The sequence below is a fragment of the Artibeus jamaicensis genome, unplaced genomic scaffold (genome assembly GCF_021234435.1).
Source record: "Artibeus jamaicensis isolate MK-2021 breed Jamaican fruit bat unplaced genomic scaffold, CSHL_Jam_final contig_518, whole genome shotgun sequence".
Taxonomy (NCBI): Eukaryota; Metazoa; Chordata; class Mammalia; order Chiroptera; family Phyllostomidae; genus Artibeus; species Artibeus jamaicensis.
Window position 1 is genome coordinate 4,485,344 of NW_026521870.1, and position 19,841 is coordinate 4,505,184.

Below are 19,841 nucleotides of genomic sequence, written 5' to 3' on the forward strand. Positions count from 1 at the left end.
TTACCTATTGTCTTAGTCCAGAATGCTATAACAAAATACCATAGACTGGGTGGCTTATAAAGAACAGAAATGTATCTCTCACATTCCTGGAGGCTGGGAAATCCAAGATCAAGTCACCAGTAGATGTGATGTCTTGTGAAGACAATTTCCTGGTTTATAGGTGGTCAACTTCCTCCTGTGTCATCACATGGCAGAAGGAGCAAAGGAGCTGTATGGGGACTGTTTTATAAGGGCACTAGTCTCATTCATGAGGGTTTCACGTCTGTGACCTAATCACCTCCTAAAGGTGCCATCTTCAAATACCATCACACTGAGGATGAGTTTTTAACATATGAATTTTAGGGGGACAAAATTCAGTCTATAGCACTTATCAAAGATCACACAGGGAGTGAGTAGCATGGCTAGTATTTGACCTCAGAAACTATGGTTCTAGAATTGTAGGCTATTATCCATAATGCCCTAAAAGTTGGCTCTAGGGACCAAAAAGATATATTGTAATGGAAGAACCTAAGAAGATGGTGTCTTTTTTAATAAAATCATTTCTATTGTTATTCTATTACAGTTGTCCCAATTTTTCCCCCTTTGTCCTCCTCTGCCCATTCCACCCCCACTCCCAGCAAGCCTTTTATGATCTCTCCAGCTGGATTATTGGTTTTATAACTTGAGAAAAATAGCTGTTCTAGTTGTAGCTGCTATTCAGAGGACAGCAAATATATCAGCATCATGTTATTGTAAGGAGGTGGAGTCAGGGCCCCCCTGAAGAGGGGTTTGTAATGGGGTCCAGAATTTAGGGTGCCCTCAAAATATAAAAATATTGGATATCCTCACCCCCACAAATCTGGACTGGGGGAAGGGACACACAGAGCAGGGCCATTGAGAGTTATTTTGCATGTCAAAACTTGGCCAGCTTCATACCTGATATGCAAAAATGGTTATTTTACCTATGTGTAACAGCTGGCTAGCTTCATAGATATGCTGAGTAGCTGTGGTGTGCTTTGAGCCAGGGAGATGGGAGTGACTTTAACCCATCACGTAACTGGGAGGCAGTTCCTCCTGGTTACAGTGCCTTTATGAAAGCTTGGAGATGGTTTGTTCTGCATGACAGGGCTATGCCTATCTGGACTTACTGTGGAAGCCCAGGAAAGCTGGAAAAACACAGAAATGCAGGCAGGTGTAGCCCATGGTGGTAGCAGTCAGAAATGGGGCTGCAGAGGAAGATTCAGACCAGAATTTAAGTCCAGGCATGGCAGCCATGTGGATTGGAACCACATGGTTTTGGGGGCAGAGAGAGGGCTCTCCTTACCTAGGAAGCAGAAGAATAAGATATAACAGACATGCAGAGCTTTTTCTTAGCAATTCAGAAGAATGCATGAAAGACAACACAGGACTAGGGATGGGGACAATGTGAGACATTTCAGGAAAGGAAAGGGGTGAAAGGACTCTTGCTGGTGGGCCATGAGAAGGTGCCACATGGTTTTGGATTAAGAACTGGATATCATGGCGCCACAGCTGACGGTGCTGGGAACTGTGGGAGGCCTACCAGTGGAGCTAGCCAAGTCATGGACTTCTATTTTTCCTGAGATATTGTACCCCTGACTGGCCTGATTGGGCAAAGGGGGGGGGGAGGGAGGACTGTGTGTGTTTGTAGGCGTTTTAAGGGACTTTAAGTATTTAATGGTGACATTCTGCCATTACTCTAAACCTGTATAACTTTTGAATAAATAGTTTCTTTCCTTTTCACCAAACTCTGGCATTGAGAGCCATAATTCCAATTCCCTGGCAGCAAGCAAAGCATCCAGTGACAGAGGGACCACATAACCCCTGGGGTCCATTCTGTAACATTATTGCCAATCTCATAAAAGCTTTGGTGGACCTAAATATAAGTCTAAGATTCCTTGTTTCCCTAATTTTGCATTTATGCTACATTTTACTATTTTCCCTTTTATTTACTATACACCTATTTCTTCTCTTTGTGAACTCTGTGTCTTGTTTTATGTCCTATTATTCTTGTTATTTCATCATCCTATATACTCTCTCTTCTATTTATTCACTCTTACACATCCAGACTTTACCTTTACTGTCAAGATTCATGTTTTTACATCTTCTTGAGAAGTTATTTTTATTATTTTCTTTTGGTTTGCTTTTCTGTGTTTTTGGTTGTAGATAATAGAGATATTTTTATAAACCTCTCATGGTGAACAATTATTCCAGTTCTCTCTGTATAGTACTTCTGAATCATCTGTTAAAATATTCCCCTAGATCATAAAATAGAATATCAAAATTCTGAGCCACACATTATATAAAAGATATACTTTGATTAGATGCTCTTATTCAAGACAAAAGCGTTCCATTCTTGTGTTACTATAGTACCACTTCCCAGGTCTGAAATTTCAGGCGGTAAGTTTGGTCTTCCAGGGTAGACTGTTATAACAAACTGATATATATATTAAAAAATATTTAAAAGTGTGGGGATGGCTGGGCTGGGGCAGGGGAGCAGTGGGGAGGAAATGGAGAGAACCCTACTTGAACAACAATTAAAATATATATATATATAATATATATACACACAAAAAAACATAAAATCATCATTGTAACCATTTTAAAATGCATAATTCAGTGACTTAAGTACATTTGTCTGGTCCATAATTGATACCCAATAAACATTTGTTGAACAACCTAAACAAACAAACAAACAAACAAACAAACAATAAATAAAACAGATATAAGTAAATAAAAGTGCATAAGTTTTAACTCTGGCCACCCAGCCAGTGTTCTCCAGACCTGTTCCATGAACACATTACCATGAATTAATTATCAGTTTTCCTTAATAGTCACTATTTTATTCCCTAAAGGGAACTTACTTCTTTTTAGAATAAGAGGAGTAAGGCTTTTAAGTTATAGTATTTTGGTAGTTATCTGTACATATATAAATATTTACATTCTCAAACACATAACATATGCATATACATACATAGCTACATTATTTCTGTATTAATTTGGCAGAGTAAATGTAGTAGTTATATTATAAATATTATCTAATACATTGTATAAATATTTTCCAAGTTTCTATAAGACATCATGCAATATGCTTGAATTTCTGTAGCTCATATACTGGAATGCAAGGAATTAAATTAGGCTATGTTCTTTTCAAAGTTAACTCCAAATGAAATATATGTCTCATATTCTTATCCTGTGATGAAGAAGGTATAGGCTTATAAAAAAACCAAACTTCATGGAGGATTTTTTTCTTGGGGTAAAAAACATAAGGGAGAGAGAAAGCAACTCATATCTTATCCATTATGATCAACAGCCCATGCTAATGGTACTCATTAAGCTAAATGAGCAGGAGAATGAGGACTCGAGCTTTCTAATTGAGGCAGATTTATTTTTAGTATGAAATTCTCTGAAAATACATTTTCTTTTTTAATACACCAAATGTTATTTTAAGAAATATAACTTAACCAGTTGTGGATGGGATATGCTTTAGCCCTTCTGGAAGTGTGAAATTATACAAGCACCCAAGTAATCATTATAATTTTTATAGTTTTATTATGACAATTATTTATTACATGAGTAGATCAAATATAAAAAGGAAAGAACAAAATGTTCTTCATTAGAGCTAATGACTCATTGTAGCAATTTTGAAACTGTGTTAACTATTTAAGTTTTCTTCTGCCCTACATCCTCTCCTTAATGAGATTATCAGTCATGTCTCACAAATGCATATCCACAAGATAATAACACCTCAGGATAAGATGCTTGAAAATAGATTTTACATATGATGAGCTCTGTTGTATTTATAATAAAATACTTATATGATCACAAAGACACATATATACAACATGCATGAAGGTTAACAAGCTTAACACATATAATGTAGGTTCTAATGCATTTTATACACAGTAAATTTTACATATTCAAATTACTTTTAGATAAATACTTATAACATTTGGATATAACTGAAAGATGAAAAGAAGTATTAAGAGATCTAAATTTAAATTATAGTTTTGCTAGTTATTACCTCTGTACTATGGATGAGTCTCTAAAAATGGATAATAAATGTGAACTCAAATAATGATTTTCATAATTTTGGTCCTGACTACAATGTAACTCATTTCAAACAAATTATGCTACCAAAAAATTATAAAAGCAAGAGAAAATATATAAAGCAACTCTTTGAAAGCACGAGAGAGGAACCAATTCAGGAAGAGTCTGAGGATCTATAACATTTGAGAGAATGAAGGCACATGAGAGTTCCACATTTGCCAACATTTTCCTTGAAGACATTCTCCAAGTCACTGCACAAAGGACCAGAATCCAAACAAAAAAGGAGCAGTTTCACTGGACTGAAATACGATGACAAGAGTGTAAGGCAGCCAAATTGGATGAGATTTGAGCAGCAAGATCCTTGAAATGAGGGACCTACAATATTGAATAAAAAATTGGCAGAGAAATCTCCCTCAAATTATTGGTCCATTACTAGTCCTTCCATGTGAAAGACAAGACTCCAAAAAATAATACAAACAAACAAAAGTAAAACTAAAACTAAAGCCCAGCCATGAATGTAAGCTTAAAGCAAAAGAACTAAGCAGAAATTTCATCAGCCATATAGTTTTGGGGAGACAAAAGTTGAAGGCCAAGCCCTGGAAAGTTGAAAGCATCTTACAATGCAAATCTTCTTCAGAAAGGCCACACCCTAGAAGTAATGCCACACCCATGTATAGATGGAGTAAGTTCTTACATTTCAGGAGTAAGAACTACAACCAAAAATAATAGCAAAATTGGTATGAAATGTCAATTCCATTTTGGACTATTCTTTTGCAACAGTCCAACAAAGCTTTAAATCAGCACTCAACAAAGTCAACACTGAGAGAAGTTGATACACATATGCTGTCAAAGAAAATCTAACCCTCTCTAATGAAAAATAGCATATTGAAGAGCCATTATAATTTTTTATCTAAAATGTTAGACAAAAAAATTAAAAATATACTAGGCATGTCAAATACCCTTTACCTATATTCACCAATCTCTAATATTTTGTCTCATTAACTTCGTCATTTTTCTACATATTAGAGTATTTTTAATGAAGTCATATACATCATGGCCCATTTGTCACTTAATATTTTAAAGTGACTGCTATAGGAACAAAGAGCTTCTCTTATACAGCCATAATAAAATGATCAAATTCATGAAATTTAACATTCATTTAATATTTTGTCTACATTTCACATTCAATTTTCTTCAATTGCCCCCATATGGATAAAAAGGGGAATTTTGTGGAACATAATCTAACAGGGTAATCTGATCACAAATTCCAAACTGGGCAGGTCATAGTGGGTAGTGACACCTCAGCCCCATAACATTTTTAGCAAAACATTTATCTTTGCCTTAAGCAAGTCCTGTCTTTTGTATTTATGCATCTAAGTAAACACACCTTTGAAATGTCCCTTTCAGACCTCTACTTCTAAAGCATAGCCACCCTCAGAAGAGCATATAATCTAAACTATGTTATACTCCATTCCCTGCCTTGCTTCTCCCACCTTCCTGAATTCTTCTTTATGTTCTCTCCTTAATCTCAAATGTATAAATAAACTACAAATTGTCATTCTCCCAGACAATCTTGTCAGTCTGTGAAGATGGTGTTTCCAGGCGTATCCTTTCTTTGGCTCAAGTAAGCTCCCACAAAAATTCTTACAGGTTCAGGCATTTCTTACATAGACACCAGTAATATTCTTTTGAGCTATTTTTACCACTACCTGGTCATGTCCAGATTGTGCATGCATTTATTTGACTTACCTCTTAAATTCCCCTCAATCTTAAGAGATTAATTTTAAAAATGATTTTTTTGTGTGTTTCAGGACATTGGCTATTTTACTTTTAGTAACATGGGTCTAGTATTTTAGTTGAAATTTCTTCAAATTGGTTCTGCTGGTTTTTCCTTATGCTTACATTCAGGCTGAAACACTACATAAGTAGTGCCATGTTCTTCTCAGGGGTACATATCTAGACACGAGATGTTTGGTGTTAGTGATAATGAATCTTTTGATCACTTACTTAAAGTGTTAGCTCATTTATTTACTGTAAAGTTACTATTTTCCCTTTTGTTATTAATATGTATTTTTGAGGGAGATTAATTTGAGGTCATGTGAATATCCTATCCTGTCCATCAAAATTTTTACCTCTACATGCAGGCTCTCCTGGGGACATGCCTGTCCCTGAGCCTCATATTGCCCAGCCCTCACACATGGACTGCCCAATGCTAACCCCTGGAATTGGCCGTGTGGAAGAGATTCCTGGTGGTGGCAGCTGGAAGCAGACATAGCTGCAAGATTATTGGCAAGGTCTGGACAAGGGAAAAGCTCTCACCACCATGATCCTCGACAATGAGACACATCAGAAGAAATTTTTGGATTGTCTACCTGAGATCTTCCTGAAAAGGAATCAGAATCTCCAATTACTCTGCAAGAGCTTTTAACTTGGTAGAGCTAAGGACATGGAAATCATTCTACCATAGGACAGGAAGGGCATCTGCGGTACAAATCCTTAGTGCACACTGTTATCCTGAATTCAAGGGATTCTAGTTATATGCACTGATGTTCTCTCCTGAGCACGGGTAGCCAGGGTCTCAGCCTGTGGTACTAGGCCCTCTCCTCAAGGAGAAATGAAGGCAGCCAGTTCTTGGTTAAGTGGAAAACAGAGGCCTGAGACACCCATTGATTCAAGGTGCTGGGCCAACAGAATTTTTTAAGAACAGCTTATTTCTCTAGCCATTTCATCCTCTCAATCATGATTAGAACAACACCTTAGTACTTGGCTACAAATGAGGTAATATTGACCAGGTTTAGGGTCTTAAAATTTCTTGTGTGCTATTCCTCGAGTCCCTTATTATTTTTAATTCCTTTCATAATCTCTTTTTCAGATTTTTTGCTTTATAGTGTTATGTTGGTGGTGCAGTGAAATTCCTGGTGGATTGTATTCTGGTTGTCTGGAGTTGTATTTTTTATATCATTTATCTTGACTTCCATGTCAAACCTTTTGAATATTTTTCCCACTTTTCCACAATTTCTGATGAAGATGCAGCAGCCTTGCCACAATTCCCACATTTGTTCTTCCCTGCATTAAGCTGGAAAACATAATCTTTCACCTCTAAATTCACGAACTATTTATTTTTTGACTGTATCAATCTTTATTGTGTTTGTGTAAGATGTTAACTTTCTAATTCTATTATCCTTGTATGCTGTAAGTGATAGTTTTACTGTAAGGAAGAGTGTCTATTCTCATTCTTTTTAACTTATCTGTTTACATATTTTTGGTAGTATACAATTGAGGGTTCTTAGTCAATGGGATATAATTTATTACTGTTCTTAATCACTGTTCTTACTTACTTAATTCTTACTTAATTCAAATTACTTAATTTGAAATTACACACAATTTCAAATTCATTTTGACTCTTACTGCTCAGTATGAAATTAGCCATTCTCCAACAATGTTGGTATTTTTTAATATTTTATTTTTTGGTATGAAATGGTATTTAGAAAGAAAAAATATCTGGTCTTCTGAATGCTAGGATTGTTTACTGCTAATATAATATTGTTTCCAGGCTCTTTCAAGGACAGAGCTGGTAAGTGTAGGAGAAGAAGATGATAGATACAGTGATGAATAAGTATCCCCAAAAGAATTTTTTTGCCTTTCCCAATACATATTGTATTTTCCTTCCTTCACAGTGAGAAAAATGGATCCCCACAATATTATTACATTTACTTATTTGCCCAATAGTATAGTATACAGAAAATAGTCACAATTGTTAAACACATAAGAAATTAAAAATAAACCAATTAAGAAAATCTCAAGGTGTGTCTGCAGTTTGCTTTTTTCTTTTTCTTCTTTAGTTTGAAAATATTTAGTCAAAGAACGGCATTACAAATTTAACTGAATTTTTAAAATATTTTATTTTATTTTTATTCTTTAGTGGAGTTTTTATTTCTTAGATATATAGTTTGTACATTTGTGTATATTTGTATTCAGTTTAAAATTTTGTTTTTTATCCTTTGTAAAATGTTATTTTGAATATGATATGATTAAAAAATTTAAAATTGTAGAAAATAATATGGTCAGTAAAATGTTACTTTCATTTTTCACTATTTTCTCTTTCATACTGTGGATAATCAATCTAATTTTTTTGTATATCCTTGCTATGATTTTTTTACATAAAAATAGCAAGTACTTGGATGCTTTTTTATATCTCTTTCTGCCTTATATTGAAAGAGCATATTATATATAAGGTCTGTCCAGAAAAAATCCAGTCGCTGTTAATATAATGAGAACACTTTGCGTAACATCAATGTAACTTGGCAGCCAAGGGGAGCAGACTGGAATGCACAGGAATAATGATGACTTCACTGTACTAGTCAGTGGGGCCAGTGGACACCATTGAGTAAGCATGTGTACTGTGTGGCCTTCACGTTTAAAATGACTGAGGGAGGAGAGCAACAAATCTGCATCAAATTTTGCATTAAACTTGAACATTCTTCCATGGAAACTATTCAGATGATTCAGAAGGCCACAGGTATGGGCAACTGGTGATTGGCAGCTTCATCATTACAACGTACCTGCTCATGCATCACACCTCATGCAGTTTTTTTGCGAAACATCATATCACTCAGGTAACTCAGCACCTTTATAGCCCAGATTTGGCACCCTGTGACTTCTGGCTTTTCCCAAAACTAAAATTATCTTTGAAAGAGAAGAGATTTCAGAGCATGACTGAGATTCAGGAAAATAAAATGGGGCAGCTGATGGTGACTGGAGAACTCTGTGAGGTCCCAAGGTGCCTACCTTGAAGGGGACTGAGGCATCATTGTCCTGCGTACAATGTTTCTTGTATATTTTATCTTCTTCAATAAGTGTTTCTATTTTTCATATTACATGGATGGATATTTTCTGGACAGAGCTCATATACTGTAGACTCTTGGTATTTGCTTATTTTTTTTCAACTTTACAATACAGTGTGGAAATCACCCTTTATATCACCTTATGGAGTTTTGTACTCTTTTTGTAGCTGCATAATATTGCTTTGGAAGTATATGTTGTAGTTAATTCAATCAATTTTATGTTTGGGTACTTACAAAATTTTTAGTTTTTTGCAATTAAAAATAAAGTTACTAAAGTAAAGTTGAAAAAAATAAATAATTTTGTGCATGTATATTTTGTAGTATTGAAACTGTGTCTTTACAGTAAATTCATGGATGTGAAATGACTGTGTCAAAGAGCAAATGCATAGGTATTTCTACTAAAATCGCCAAATTCCCTTTCATAAGAGTTGTGCCATTTTTCTTCCCCATTACATAAAATTGTCTTACAGCTTCATCAATAGACTGTATCATCAAGTTTTTAAATTTTTGCTCTTAGTATATGAGAAATAGTGTCTAAATATAGTTTTAATTTATATAACTGTTTTATATGAAGTTTAATATATTTTCATATTTAAGGTTATATTTATATTATTTATGCAACTTATTTGTTAATCTTTTGCCTGTTTTTTAAATAATATTTTGAAATTTTTATAAAGTCATAATTTATTTATTTTTTTATTTTTAAAGATTTTATTTCTAGAGAGAGAGAAAGGAAGGGAAAAAGAGAGGGAGAGAAACAGCAGGTTGTCTCTGGAGCTCCCCCAACTGGGGACCTGGCCCACAACCCAGGCATGTGCCCTGACTGGGAATCAAACTGGCCACCCTTTGATTTACAGGCTGGCATTCAGTCCTCTGAGCCACACCATCCAGGGCCAGACATTTTTAAATTTAAAATGTATTTATACAAATAAAGTATTATAATCTTCATATGAAATATATGTTGCAAATATTTTTCCAATAATATATTTTTTACTTAGTTTATGGTGGTTTTATTGTTTTTGCCTGGTTTAGATTTCTAGGCAAAGTATTTAACATTATTTCCATGTGGACAATTTTACCAATCATTTTTTATTGAATCAGATTTTCAGTTTTATTTATAAAGCCTCCTGCTATATTCAAATTATAGCAGATTTCACTAAACTTTTTCTGATATTTAAATAGGTTTATGTTTTACATTTAGATTTTTTATCCTTTTAGAGTTAATTCTTGCATCTTCCTAACCCTATAGTTTTCATAAAATATGTGGTAATAGCTTGTCTGGCTTTGGAGAAAAAAAGAATTAATAGTGTTTTATTATCAAAGTCCAACAATACACGTGTTTTCCAACAATGATCCAATGTAATAATCAATTACTTTTGTCTGGGATAGGTAGCTGCCTCATTTCTAACTTGTATTAATTATTGACAATACATACTATTTAAGTTGGGGGCCATTCTCACACTTACCAAATTATCATTAAAATATTAAAACCAAATATCAATAAACTAGTAAAATATCTCATTTAAAACTGGCATTTAAAATTTTAAAAGACATGTGAAAACAGGTATTGCAGCCTCTTTGACATAGTTTAATAAAGTGTCAACTAATGGAGCATATTTACTTACTATTTCTGCTTTGTCATGACCAGTAAAAAGAAAGCTGTGCTAAGCCTATAATTTAGGTTTTTAAATTGTTATTCACACCTGATATTTTAATAGTTTTTATTTCAAATGTGTTCAAATTGCCATATTATTTTCTTAATTTAGTTAATTTTAGAAGGTGTTAATTTTTATTTTAATCCACTCTCTCTTCTTAAAAATGGAAAGTGATATATTTGTATCAGAGCATATTTTCTTAAGTCATATGAATATTTTTAGTTAGAACACTTGTGAAATAGAAATTATGCACTAGTGGCCCCATAATATAGTGAGAAAATGTAAAAGTAGTGTGAAGAGACCTGAGGTGTGCTCTGACGTTCAGTCGTGCTGGTAGTATGACCATGATGAAGGCACCAGCTCCTCATCCCAGCTTTACCACTGGTAACATGCTTTCCAATTATTATTTATTTAGTATTGATTTTAAGTTTATACTCAAATAATTTGCTATGGATTATATGACATGTTGGAACGACAATATTTATGATCTTGACAATGAGGGACATTTCTATATTACCCACTTAATAAGCTGTTCAATTTGATAAAGCCTTCCTCTCTTACTAAGTTGTAATAGCAAGACTATACACAATTGCTTTTTTTTCGTATATTAGTATTGTGCCTTGCATGTAGTTAGTTCTCAATAAATATTGGGTTGGCCAAGAAGTTCGTTTACGTTTTTTTTCCCATAAAAGAAAACACACTTTTCATTTTCACCAATAACTTCATTGATTTTGATATTTTGAGTATGTCAGCTCTCTCCCACACGGCATAATGTTGATTGTTCTCAATTAATGCCGTGATTTGAGCACTGTCAACTTCAAATGGTCTACCCAACCATGAAGCATCATCGTCCGGTGAGAAATCTCCAACATGAAACTTCACAAACCACTTTTTACACGTGCAGTCACTCACAGCACCGTCTCCACAGCACAAATCTTTTGTTACATTTCAGTTGCATTTTTACCTCTCTTTAAATAATAAAGCATAATATGCCAAAAATATCGCTCATTTTCTTCCTTCATTATTCAAATGGCTGCACAAAAATTGACCAATTTTTATAAGCTTTTATTAATTGTGCACTGATATGACAGCTGTCACAGTACAACCTAACAAAATTGTTTTAAATGAAGTTAAATACAACTGCTATTAGAGTCATCCTACAGGAAAAAAAGAAATGAACTTTTTGGCTAACCCAATACACAGGGTACAGCAGAAGTAATGCCTGCTTGAGTGTGATTGGTAGGGTAATAATATGGGTGTAATAATTTATAGTTTTAATTTGAACATTTCACCTAAAATGTTATATGGTGTGCTTGAGTGAGATATTGTTACGTTACAGAATTGCATGCATATGGTTTTGTAATAAAAAAGGAGCATTATCTGTGCCAGAGCTCGTATATTGACTGGGAAGCATGCAGAGCAACTATAATTCTTTATATATTGCTGGTAGGCAGTTTCTTTCAGAGTTAAGAATGAGTAACTCTGCAATAAATGTATGTATATAATTGCCTTATGTGTAATAGATAAAATATGAAAATAACCCAAATATCCTTCAAGTGGGTGACTAGATAAACATAATATACCCATACTGTGTGAGACTACTCAGCAAAAAGAAGAGATAAACTTTTGACACCTGTAACAACTTGAATGGATCTCAAGGACATTATGCTGATTAAAGAAAGAGAAAAAGAACAGAACAATTCCAGTCACATGCTATACAATTCCATTCATATAACATTCTGGAAATGACAAAATAATAGAAATAGAGAAAAATAAGTGGTTACCACAGGGCTTAGGAGTGGGGAAAGGTGTGGTTATTAAGGAGTAACATAGGTATTTTTTTGTGGTGTGGGAACAGTCCCATGTTCTCGCTGTGGTGATCTTTAATCTGATAAGTGTGATGAACTTTGTAGAACTACACACAAATGCACACACAAAAAGGTGTGCGCAATACCTGATGAAATAAGAATAACATCTATATTTTAGTTAATACTATTTCACTAATGTCAGTTTCCAGTTTATGACAATGGGATATGATTTTTTTAGTATCATTCCTAAAAATTATATTTTTGTAGGAACTTTGTACTATTTTTATAGCTTTTTGTAAAATTTAATCCATTTCAAGAAAAATTATGTGATGGGTGAGTGAATGAATGAACGTAGCAACACACATCACATGGTCTCAGTCAGGCTGTACTCATGCCAGCCACACTCTGCCGGACAGCCTGGACGTACACGGTCTTAAGTACCTATGTTTCTTCAGCTGATCTGAGGTACAGATATTTTAATATTAATTATTTTTATTTTCTTTGCCTGTTAAGAAACTAATTCCAACGCTAGACCAGACCAGTTGGGTTCTTTTCCTTTTTTTTATTATGTGGCAATCACTTTTTATGAGCAATTTTTGACTATTTACTTCAGCTCCATTCTGATTCCTACAAAAGCAGTATACTTTCACGACCAGATTGGAAGTACTCTCCACCTTCTGTTTGAACCTGTTCTCCTGACAGCCACTAAACAAAACTCAGCTAGAATCAATGAAAAGTTCATTAATATACTTCATTCTATTTTGAGCACATCACATAATGATCAGTGTGGAGTAGACTATTTGGTTTATATTATTCTATACTGTGTTATTTCAATATTTTACTCTTCAAAAAGACCTGCTTTATGATTCCTCCCAACATTTAACAGTATCATATAGGTGCATCTTAAACCCATCATTTCTATAATAAATCATAACTTCATACTGCTAGCTTTAAAAAAGAGGTAACAAGACAAAAGTTTATACATTTCCAAAGAGAAGGAAACGCGAATCTCTCCTCTATTTGTTTTTGTTTTGTTTTGTTATGAGTGAATTTAGGAATTCTGGCATAGAAAAATCTCTAAAATTATCTCCTAAAATCTGATACAAACATTTTTCATATGTGTCGCTAATATCAGATTATTTTACCTGACCTGAATTAGGGCAAATAAATTAATAGCATTTCAATAGAAATGAAGAATTTTATTGTTTTCTTTTGAGAAAATGCCCTATAATATCCTTTTGACTGCCATTGTAATTTATCTTCTGTAAAATGAAAATTACACAGTGTTATTTCTGAGGTCTGCTTCATTTCTCTTAAAAAACAATTCTGTGAAGAAAATCAAAAGATATTTTTATAACCTTTGATTATTCACTTGTTTGTTCACTTCAGCAATTACTGAGTGACTATTACACGTCCTCTGCTTTCATAAGCACTGAGAATGCAACCAGGATTAAGGTAAACAAAATTTTCTTTCTTGTGATGTAATATTTGCATTCTAGTTTTACCTGTTTTTGTTTTAGATGAAGTGGAGTTTTGCATTTTAATCTTACTTTTCTTAAGTATTATAAAAATTTCTTATATTCAAAGATGTATTCTTCATTCATGGAATTTTAAGATCTCTGGTGAAGAAACTTGCCTTCTGCTTGAAAGTGTTGCTTTCAGAAATAGGGATTTGGCACTTTATCTTACCACTGAGGTGCTAGAAATGTAAACTAACTTTCCAGGAGACTGAAGACTTTTAAAATAGATCTCTATGTGTAATTTTTAATGCATTAATTTTAATTGTTGTTCAAGTACAGTTTTCTGTCTTTTACTCCCATCCAAGCTCACCCCCCAGTGCTTCCCACCTCCCTCCTGTTTCTACCCCCCTTAGTTTTTGTCCATGTGCCCTTTATACTTGTTCCTGTAAACCCTTCTTCCCCTTTTCCCCTGAAATTCCCTTCCATCTTCCCTCTGGTCCCTGTCAGCATGTTCTCTATTTCAGTGTCTTTGGTTATATTTTGCTTGCTCGTTTGTTTTGTTGTTTAGCTTCCTGTTAAAGGTGAGATCATATGGTATTTGTCTTTCAACACCTGGCTTATTTCACTCAGCATGATGCTTTCCAGTTCCATCTATGCTGTTGCAAAGGGTAGGAGCTCCTTCTTTCTTTCTGCTGCATAGAATTCCATTATGTAAATGTAATTTTTTAATTGGAAAAATATAGTTATAATTGCATATGATTTTATCTAAGCAGGAGGTTAAGAGTAAAATGTATTTTTAAAGTGAAATAACAAAAATGTCACCAAGATTTTAAATATTACATTACAAAGTAAAAGACAGAAAACTGGACTTGAACAATAAATAAATGCTTAAAAAATAAATTTGTTTACCCTACATATAAACATTTATTCCATACATACTTTTGTTGCTATATTTTAAACATGCATCTCTATGACTACTATAGTGTTTGAGGGTCAAAATTAATTACTTTATAGCAAAATTTTGTACTTTTTGTTAAATTTGTAATGAACACGTCTCTTTATGTTTTCTTGGCCTACTATGTTGAATAGCCAAAGGCCAGAAAGTCATTTAAAAATATCTATCTCCATTCTGGAGCATAGAAAATCTTACAGTGAAACTCAAGATTAGTCAAAGAATAAAAATCATCATGTAATCCCCCAAAGAAAATATAGTAATATTGATAGAACATCATGGGAAAACTTGCATTGCTAATGCTTCCTTATCACTTTGAAGTTTTACCAAATAAAATGTTTTAACTTCCGATAGCTGTCATTTTAATCCCATTTGAAAAAATTCAGATGGATCATTAAAAAAAAAAACGAAAAAGAAAAAAATTCATTAATGTGCCCTAGAGAATGTGAAGCATATTTTACAATGTGCTCTCCAACTAATCCTGGACTTTCCCCTGCTCCAGGCCAGTCACAGAGTGATACAGAACATGATACCAGAGCAGATCCACATGGTCCTGATTTTTCTCTCCTTTAATATGAACTGCACAGGTTTAGAGCATATCTGGGATTTTTGCCTCATACAAAAATTTCTACGAGAACATTCCTTAAGAATTTATCATGAAGCAACTCCTGGGAAAATTTACTCATGAGTTTCAAAATCAAATGCAACTTATTCTAATTATGGTAGTTCTCCCATGTATTATTATGTTTTGTTTGCATTTTGACAAAGTTCAACTCTAAGCTTTATCATATTTTCTTTATTTGTTTGTATTATTTAACTTCTGAAATATCTTCTATTAAATGTATGTTCTCTTACACATTAAAACTTTTCAAATTCTTAGATATAGTTATTGTGACCTCTAAGTATTTTGTTCTCTGGATTTTGAAGACTGGAGAAACCCTGGTTCCGTTAACAGACACAGTAAAGAATTATAGGTCAGCAAGCCTATTAGTGTGCAATCAAAGTTTATTAGTGAATGGGAGAGCAAAAGAAGGGTAGCTAGAAAAAGGGTGGCCAAAGGCCTGCATGGCCACTACCAGGTGGGCAGAGGCCAGATGGTTAACAAAAGGCTGGCCAGAGGCTGAGTGGCCAAGTGCCCCCTGTGCGGCAAGAAAGCCATGAGCCAACAGGAGAGTGAGTCCTTTGTTCTGAGTACTTAATATATATAGTTGGTGGGATTGGGTGAGGGAGTTACATTTTGATTCACAGGTAAAGGTGGTGCTAGCTTTCCTCTGGAGAGAGGAGACTACCCAAACATAAGGTACGTGTGGGGATCAGTTATCTCGAATTCTTATCTTGCTCCAGACTCTATTCGTTCATTTTGCATGGGGAGCCAAGGGCAGGCAATTAGCCAAAGTTGTTTCACAGGCTTTTCTGAGAGCACTGTAGATCCTTCCTCTTCTGCCTTCCAGGGCTTGGGATGGTTACACAGTCTCAAGGTTTTCCTTTTTCCAGCTAGTGCAGATGATACACACAGATTTTCAAGGGCTCCCCTGACTCCTACACTATCATAGTCTCACTTGTTGTTTGGGACACCTGGCAGCCTTATTGGACCAAGCTCAGGACTATGGGGTAAATATGTGAGCTTTTGCTTTTAGCCTCCTACATTTTCTTTGTTAGACTGCAATAGTGAGGACCCTTACTTTTCCTCTTTGGCTGCTCCTTCCTAGCTGCTACCTAAGTGCTAAAAGGCGTTGCCTGGCAACCAGGACTAGCCACTGGCCAGCAACAGCAGCACAGTCTCAGAGCTCTTTTTATGCTGTCTCCTGCAACATGTGTACCCCCAAAATTCATATATTAAAACTCTAAGCCCCAATGGGGTAGTAGTAATTAGAAGGTGGGGCATTTGGGAGGTAATTCTGTTTGGATGAAGTCATGAGGGGGGCTTCTCTATGAGATTGGTGTCTTTGTAAGAAAACATGACTAGAACCCAGTCTCTTGGCTGACCATCTGAGATTATCATGTAGACCGGATTATCTTCCTGTCTACAAGCTAGGAAGAGGGTTCTCACCATATACCAAATCTGCTGGCACTTTTATCTTGCAGTTCCCTGTCTCCAAAACTGTGAGAAGTAAATGTTTGCTCTGAAAGCCACTCAGCCCAATACTTTTGTAATAACAGCCTGAACTGATTAATACCCTAAATTAGGGAATAAAAGTGTTGGTTCTGGTGGTAGACAACCTGGGTATGAATTCTGCTTCTAAAGCGCATTATTTGTGTGATCTTGGGTGAAAACATAGATAGTTATCAATTTTCATATATATATGCATATACACACATATAGATATATATATATATGATTATAAAATAATCTCTACCTAAATGGGTTGTCATAGAACTAATTTGATATTCATGCACATATAGACATATATGGCTATAGTCTTTAAGAAGTATATAACACACTATACATGAAATAATTTGTACTTATTTTTATTAATAGTTTTATTAATGTAGAACATTAGTGTCTATTAATCTAGGCACTTCCATTAGTTCCTAAAATCATTCTGTATATTCTGAAGCCACCGTAGACTGTACAGGAAGGTATGAGCATATCTATATTACAACCAAATTTTATTTACAAAAACAGGTGGGGAGCCAAATCTGGCCCCCGGGTAGAGTTCACTGGCACTGTTCTTGAGTCCCTCTTCCACCACACTGATTCAAGGAAAAGTTCTGCCAAAGGAACGAGGTACAGTAGCTGACTGCAGTATCTGGAACTGAAATGCAAAGATTAGCACAGCTGGTTTAATTAACTTTTTGTTTTCATTAAAAAAGATTAAATTATGATCTCCCAAAAAAAGAAGTAACAAAATAAAATTTACTTTATGCCAATTAGAAAATGTAAGTCAGAAATAATTTGAGTTGTTTTAAACTGATGTATGTAAAAACACATAGAAACCTAAAATTCACAATTATGAGAGTAAACTAAACTGCTAATTCTAATTCGTTTTATGATCTGTCCATTGGATTTAAAAACCTTTATATGTGCTCTGGCCAGGTTGCTTGGTTGATTGGGGTGTCATCCTGTACAACAAAAGCTTGTAGGTTCAATTCTGAGCCAGGGCACATACTTAGGTTGCAGGTTGATGCCCTGTTGTGGCATGAAGGGGAGGCAGTTGATCAATGTTCTCTCTCTCTCCCCTCTTTCTCTCCCCTCACCTCCTCTCTTGCTCTCTAAAACTCAATAAAAACATACCCTACTGTAAAGATTTAAAAAATGAATAAATAAAATATAAAAAATAAAGCCACCTATATGTGTATGATATATGCTCCTGAAAAAGGAAGGAAGCAGATATTCCCTTAGATTATAAATATGCTTTTTGGTGCTCCTATATTCCTTAGCATCTACATTGTAGAAGTAAATGCTTTCTAGATTCTATACACTAGTTGTAAGGAGACTAGTGCTGATTAAATTTCCTAAACCACAAGGTTATAAACCACTATAAGTGTATAAATCACACTTTATTTTCCTTCTAGTATAATCTGTCACAGCATCATTCTCCCAAAATACACGTTAGAAAAATGTGTTGTCTATTGTTTTTACTTATAATAAGAAAAATATGCTGGTTATCTTAGACAGAATTTTAAATTCTATGCATGTCTGTAAAAAGGAATATTTTGTGTGTTAGAAAATATTTTTAATTGTTTTATTGATTGATTTTAAAAATATAGTGGAAGGAAGAGAGAGAGAGAGAGAAACATTAATTTGTTGTTCCACTGACTTATGCATTCATTGGTCACTTCTTCCATGTGCCCTGACTGAGGATCAAACCCACAACCTTGGTGTGGATGAGGCTCTAACCAACTGAGCTATATGACCAGAGCTACCGAATTTTATTTTCGAATTGCTATAAGAGTATGCTACTAATTTCTTATAAGTAGAAAAAGTACAGCTGGTTTCTATCAGATTACATGTTAATCTCTTTTATACAAAATATGTATTTGGGTTTAAAAGTACCTCTGGCAACATATTAATGAAGTAGAAAAAGCGTTACTTCCAATTTACAGCTATGTAACTAAAAGGGTATTTTCTCTGTTTTCTAATGGTCCAGTTATAATTATCTTTATAATATAACTTTTTAAATATTCTATGTCCTCCAAAAGATATTTATGTCCTAATCCCCCAAATATGTGTAAACATTTGCTTACACGGCAAAAAAAAAGGACTTTATAGATGCAATTAAATTAAAGAATTTGAGATGAGATTTTTCTGGATTGTCAGAATGCACCCTAAATGCAGAAGGGAGGCAGATGGACATTTCACTGTACAGATATAAGAGGAAAAGACAATCTTACCACAGGCAGGAGAGGATGCTGACAGCCACTAGAGGCTGGAGAGGCCAGGGAAGAATAACCCCTGGGAGCCTACTGGGCAAACGCAGACCCCTCGTTCTGGACTCGTTCTGGACTCGTGGTACTGATACAGGGCTCGTGGCTACCAGAAGATGAAGGGGACATATTTCTGTTGTGTGAAGCAAGCAAATGTGTGGTAATCTGTTACTACAGAAGTCACAGGAAACTAATACAAGAGCCATTGAGTACTTTTATTTAGTAGTCAACACTGTAATTGTTGTTGATGGCATAAAATAAATCTAAAAACAGGTTCCTGTTTTTAAGTTCTTTACAATTTGGAGGGATATTCAGAGATACTGCTGGGAAAAATGATATTTCATGGGCCCTGAGCATCTCACATGTTCTTTTAAGAATTCAAGGTCCTGCTCACTCTACCCAGGCCATTTTTCGGGGTACATTTTCAGTGACCAGTCTTGAAAGATGAGGTAATGTCTTCTTTCAGGACAAAAGACAGGAAGGCTATAAAAGAGATGAATTCCCCACAGTAGAATATTCGTCAACTGCAACAGCAAACTGCTGTGTGTGTCAGTCACCTGTGACCCTCCCTCTCCATCACTCCTGTGAAACTTACAGGTTAAGGAAAACTGCCTCAAATATGATACTCACTGTCTTCTGTGCTGTTAGTGACAAAATCTTTGTCTTTAACCCAAGAACCTCATATTTCCTGACAGTATCCATAAGTG